Below are 6,771 nucleotides of genomic sequence, written 5' to 3'. Positions count from 1 at the left end.
GCAACGGGCACCAGCCGTTTCCTCAGGGCCGAGGGAGCATGCGCGGAGGAGGTGGGAGCGGAGTTTCGTAACCGGCGCAGGCGCAGTGCGCTGCTCGGGGACCGCAGCCCCGCTCGGTGGGGGAAGAGAAAAAAAAAAAAAAAAACCACCTCAGAGTTACGTCAGGAAAAGACGCCTTTGTACACCGCGAGACCCATACGGCGCGGGCAGCCCCCGGAGCGGGCGCGAGACGCGGCCGTTACTCACCCTCTCCGCCGCCAGCCGCGCCCCCCCCTGCTGCCCCCCTCGGCGCCTCCTTTCACGGTTCGCCCGCGCGCGCTGCTGCCACCGCCGTGATTCCATCCATCTTGAATTTGACGTCATCCCACACCAGGGATGAGGTCATCGAAGGGAACGCTCGTCACGTGCGCAGCCCTCCGATTGGCCGGCGGGGGAGCGGGGGGCGAGGCGCTGGCGCGGCGGGGAGGGTGGCGGTTTGGGGGACGGTTGCAGGGGTTCCCCCACCCGCCGCCCTTCCCCCGCAGGTAGCGCGGCCGCCGGGAGCCCTCACGCGCTCGGGCCGCCGCGTGGCGGGGACGGCGCCGAACGCCGGAGTTCCCCGGTACGTCCCCGGCTGCCGCCCTCGCCCGCCGCCCGACAGCGGTTTGGGAGGGAAACTGAGGCAGCCGCGGGAGCGGGGGGTGGTACACGGAGAGGCAGGTCCTTGGCTTTCCCCCGCGCCCCGCTCTCCCAACGTGGTGGGGCCGGTGACACTGGCAGTAGGATTTGGTAGGGTGCTGCCGTGGTAATCCGCACCCCCTCCCTGCGTCCCCCTGCGTATTGGGGGACGCCTCTGCGAGCAGTGTTAATTTTCAGTTCTCCTAATTAAATACACTGGGGAGGGGGCAGCCGTGTGTGTGTTTTGTTCTGGTTTGGTTGGTTGGTTTTTCGTTTGTTTTGGTTTTTTGGTCCTTATTTTCTTTTTGTTTGGTGCTTGTTTGTTGCTTTGTTTTTAATTCTAATCCATATTTTTCTAAAATGTATGGGCGAAGTTCCAGTGCAGTTTGTGAAGAAGCTCGATTTCTAGTGGCATGCATGTGGCGTCCTCGCAAGCTAGTCCACCCACAGTTTTGGCAGGGAGGCACATGCTTGGGACCTGGTGTATTTTGGCTGAGACCCTTTGTAACTACTGTACTTGCTCATCTTGATGTGATTTGAAAAATTACAAGGGACATTAGCATTGCTTTAGGCTTGCTTCTCACTGAATTTATCCACTTTGAATTAAATACTTGAATAGGGTTTTATGTGTCGAAATACAAGTATTAAAATAGAATTACAAGATTTCTCTTGTTTTTGTTGAAAGCTAATCTGGCCCATTATCTTTTCATTAAGGACATCTCGAATTCTAGAGATTAGCATCTAATCCACATACACGTTTTCAAGCAGTTTGATTCTAGATATTCTGCGTAAGTCACTCTGAAGCAGCTACTAGAATCTTTGTAATGTGTTTAGTGCTGCGTTTAAATATTTTTGCCAAGGGTTTGTTGTAAATGGGCTAACACCATGTGAGAAACATGGCGATGTATTTCACTGAGTCCAGCTCTTCTGTCTCCTTCAGATGTATTTTTCTCATTGCTGGCTCTTTTGGTGGTTTTGGAAACTTGCTAAACTGCCTGTAAAAGGAGTAGGGATTTTTATTCACGAACTTGTGCCACTGCCGCTTCTGTCCCGACATGAGTGTGACTGTGTGGTGAGCCAGCACGAAAACCAACCACGCTGCTTGGTTTCATCTGGTAGAGTTACCTGATCCGGTTTGTTGCGCTGGTATGCAGACAACTGCTCTGGCACAACAGAGCCTGATGTGGTAATGGGAGCAAACAACTAGGAAAGCAGTTGTATCTGTTTGCAGAAAACAGTTTACGCAGCGAGGCTGGCTTTGCTGCCCGTGAAGCGTTTGTGAAACCAACCTGAGCTTGGAAATCTAGCAAGGCCCTGCTAACTTTTTTTGTATGTACTCAGTTATTTCTCAACCAAGCAGAAACAAACTGGTCTCGCATAATTGTTTTCTGATCCACACTTCTCCAAAAGGGCCTGCATCACAGATGGAGAACCTCCGTGCTGGAATTACCCTCCTGAAAAAATTGCGTCCTTTAATGTGTACAGGCGTACACGTGTGCATGTCTTACTGTGCAGGCATTTATTATCAGTATTTTTAATTTGTCAGTTTCCCCAGTGAAAGTGCAGCCATTCCAATGCAGCCTGTGTAGTGGCTTGTATAATACTGGCACCAGACAGCAGTTATTCTCTGTAGTTCTCACCTTAGCAGATGATCTGAGAAAATTTTGAACGTAATTCTCAAAGATTCTGTGGTTTAAAGGAACATAAGTGTCAATCTGACTGTATTTCGTGATTGAGTCTGATTGACTTGGTGTTATTAAAGTTGTATGAGTGCCTTAATTCCCCAAAAATGAGATTTTTCTTGATTCTAATATAATCTGGGCAAAGAATTTATGCTGTAGAATTATTTGGGGTTTAAGTTGTCTCTAAGTAGGTTAATTTTGTCAAATATACCATTCACAATTATTTGAATACTTTCTCATTCTTCAATAATAGCTTATTTATGAATATTTATTTCAAACATTCCTTACTTAAAATGCTTCGGTGCAGCGCTTAGTTTGATATTTTTTTCATCTAGATGTGTGTGGTTGCAGCTGTTACTACCAGATGCATGTTTGTTGAGTACAAGGTTTGCTTTCCATTCAGAGTATCCAATAGCTGCTAAGATTAACTTTTGAACTTACTTGCCAACAAGCCTAATCACTGCAATTTTCTTAAAAACCGAACCCTGGCAAAACATATAATGTAAAGCAAACTGTTTTAAAATTACAGATGATTATGCATGGACTTTGTGAGAAAATTTACACATAAAAACTTAAAACACTTGCATTGGTTTTGTAAGTATGAGAAGATACTGTTTTTTGTAATGCAGATATTGCAGTGTAGGGCCAAGTTGTGTACCCTGAATAGTTTAGGTTTTTTAATGCTAACATTTATTTCATTTTCAATATAAAAATATTTGGAACGAAGTCACATCCTGGAGCTAGGCTGTCTTCTAGATCCGAAGTGTCAGCCCTTTTTTATATAGAGACCCCGAAAATTTTTTCAGTGAAGGCTCGGACCTTGTGTGATTAATGTAAAACTAATGATATCAGGTTGTTTTATTTTAGAGAGCCTTAGAAGTATCTCAGATACCCTTACACACTCCTATATAAGCAGCTGAGAGTTTTGCAGAGAAGAGCTTGGTTTGGGGGAAGGAGAGAGGTTAAAGAAAGAAGAATGCACCTCTGAAGGAATGTCGTGCGGTTTAATTTTGCTTCGTTTTGGTGGGGGAACCTTCACTAGGTGTAGGTGCTAACATTTTTTAATCTTGGTAAATTTTCTCTGAGTATTGTGTCTGTATAGAGAGTTCCCTCTGCACTTTGATAGCTTTAGCAATATATGCTGCTGCCGCATCCCTTCCTCCTAGGCCACGTGACTTTTCTGACTTTGAGGTTCTCCCGTAGTGGCTGTAATAGCAGAAATGCAATACCCAAGGGTCAGAATGTTATGTCTTTCTTGTTTCTCACCAAAAATTCTGGACATATTGCAGAGGAAGATAAATAATCTCCAAGAAACAGCCTCCTCTCTTAGTTGGCCCTGAAAAGCTTATCAGTGGAGCAAATGCTGGTGCTGCAGGACGTGCTGTGGCTGCTACCCTGTTCCTTCAGATACCGGCTGCTATCCCAGAACTTCTGAGAAGTGAAGCGCTGTTACTTGTGATCACAGAAAACACTTGAATGAACCAGTTCCTTTGAGCTGCTGTTGAACGCAGCAAATGTTTCTGGAAACAGTAGAGGTCTAGCTTTATCGATTCCAAATATTCTGCCAAAACATAGGTGACTCAATGGCTTTCAAAGATAGACACAATTTTCTAACCAGTGTCCCATTGCTGACAGCTGTGCATGGAAAAGGCTGCCTGCATTTTTTGTTTGTTTTTTCCACTATGTTGTTATGAAACCTCCTGTAACAAATGCTAGCAGGTAAAAAGAAATTTTACTTATTCTAGTTAAAACCTGTCACTTATCTTGTCACGGAAGTACAGATATGTATCAGTATTCAGAGAGAAAACCAGGCAGTAAGAGACACAATGGGTATATTACAAAAATCACGGTGTCTTTGTAACTAGTGTGATGTGAGGTGCACAGATAAGACTCCTTGTGAAGACTTAAATTTCCTACCAGGAAAATAACTATAATACAGTATAATGTAAAACCGTCTTCATTCCTGGTGTTGCAGTTTGTCAGTGCCAAGTCTTGAGCTTTTTTAGCTGTCACCCTCATTCTTCTGCAAATTGCATAATCTAATCTAGTTAATATTTTCCGCTCAGAATCCACGTGCCAAATAGCTCGGATAGTTTCAGGTAAATGCTAGCAGACAACAACAAGCCAGATAGCAATATTATCCTAGAAAACTGCTAAGTAGTAGAAAACACATACCTACTTAAAAAAGGTGATAGTTCCACAGATCGGACAATGATTCAGAGAAAAAAAATTGATACAAGTATTGAAGTATGCATTCTGCCAAGTGGGCGGATGGTCATGGTACTATTACTATGATTGTTGTTTAAAAGAGTAATGTATCTTCATTTGCAACTAGTAAGCCAAACATAGATTTTTTATCAACAAAACAGGAGCAACTGAAATACAAAATTTGTCACAGTGCAGCAGATAGGGCGTAATTTCATGTTATCAGTTTTCACATCTCTGATTAACTTCAGCTGGAGTTCAGTGCCTGAGTCTTCTAAAAATAAAATCCTGAGTATTCTGATTGCAGTGGAAGCGTGTAAGATAATATTGAAAAGTGGCGTTGATTTCCTAGTTACAAGTGTGCGCATCCTGGCTCCTTATTTTAGACTAACTGTATGTAAAGAAATTCTGGAAAAAAGCAAATGGAAAGACAGATGATATGGCAAGCATATTCTATAATTCTGTTTGTAAGCCAACTCGAAGCAAGGAAAAGCAAAGAAAAATAGTGTGTCTTGCGCGTGTTATGAAAAAACAAAGACTCAGGCTTTTGTTGATGTTTAGCAAAGTTTATTTGCGGGAAGAATAAGTGGAATGATAGTGTGAAGTTTTGCTTTAGTACAATAATTATGTTTGTCGTCCTTTTTTTCCTGTAAATGTGGCTTTAGGGATCAAGTTTCCTGGCAGAAACACTGTGACTGTAGCGTTAGTTCTCTAGAAGGTTTATATAAGTGAATCAGAGAGAGCAACAAAGAGCTATTAGTGCTATGGTATATTTAAAAAGTCAGCTTGATGCTTTAATTCCTCAGTATCAATCAGACAGTTTGACCTCAAACAACAGTCTTCTGGGCTTAGAGATTAAACAGAGATGAATAGCAATTTTCAGAGTTGCAGCAAGTGCATTTGTGTTTGTGCATTGCTAAGATGCTGGAAAATGTGGTGTGTGTTGAATAGATTATTTTTCTTTTAAGAAGATTTTATCCAAATGTTAGCAGTGATTTGGGGTAAGTTCTCATCAAGTAAAAAATGTGAAAGTTGCAAAGTAAAATAGGTTTACTGAATAGTAAAGCAATAAACTTGCTGAAAAATTGCATCTACATTTCTTTGTTCCATCAAATAGTGCTATAAATGTTATTTCTAGATGGTATTTTTTGGTTTCTGCAGCCAAAAAGCTATTTTTTTGTTTGTGCATGTACTATACCTGAGGTTGCTGTTGTGTCACTAAGGTATTTCATGTGTGATGTTAACCTACTGGTTGTAAGACTATAAAATGCATATTCTGAGGAGAGCTTGCAATTTATAAAAACTTCAAACTTATTCTCCTGCCTTTGTGTGCAGTATAAAGACATGACCACAATTTCAGATGAAGAACTGAAACTTGCTTTCAGGCCATGAATATAGAAATACTTCCCTGTAATAACTATAGGTCAACTTTTGCAGGTCTATGACCTGTGCACTCTTACTGATGTCATCTCCATTTTGATGTATTCGTTAATGAGTAGAAAGTTCAAATGGCATGGCAGAAATAACCAAGATACTGAATTATTGATGTCTTTATATTCACACTACTGGATGAATTTGTTATTGTCTATTCTGTACTGTCCAGTTATGTTCTTTGCACAATGAGTTCAGACCCAAAGCAGAATGAGGATGTTGCTTTACAGTTCTGAAGTACAGACACAGTGCTCTGAAAGAGGCCATTTCACCTGGCTGTTTGATGCTCTTCCCCTCAGTTTCCTATGGCAGTTCGTTATATATGAGCCAATTATACATGGACAGCAGAGAAGCTGATCGCCTCTCCAGTATGAGCATCTTGCTTGGGGCCTATACAGGCTGTAATGTGTTATATTCCAGGCATTTGGTAGGTACGTGGGTTTACACAGCGTTATGTCTACGTGTCATTTTGAATGCTGAATGTGAAGAGGCACAACTTGGTCATGCCATTACACAATTAGCTTCCCCTCCATCAAATATATAAACATTTCTCTCTCCAGCGTCATTCTTTTAGTTATGTTGGTAGGGATCATAGCTCTGGACTGCACATGACCAGCAAAACTGGAATACTTACTGGACATCCACAGGATAAGTGTTTCTGGTTGAAGACAACTCCAGTGGTAAAATCACACGTGAGCTGCACTGCTTTGCTTGCCAGGCTCCTCACAGTATGATGACTTCTTACAGCATCTCCCTTGGTGTTGTCGTGGGACTTCTTGGGGAGAAAAAACAAACA

Source organism: Streptopelia decaocto (assembly GCF_964273445.1).
Source record: "Streptopelia decaocto genome assembly, chromosome: 1".
Taxonomy (NCBI): domain Eukaryota; kingdom Metazoa; phylum Chordata; class Aves; order Columbiformes; family Columbidae; genus Streptopelia; species Streptopelia decaocto.
Note: the sequence above shows the minus strand (reverse complement) of the source record.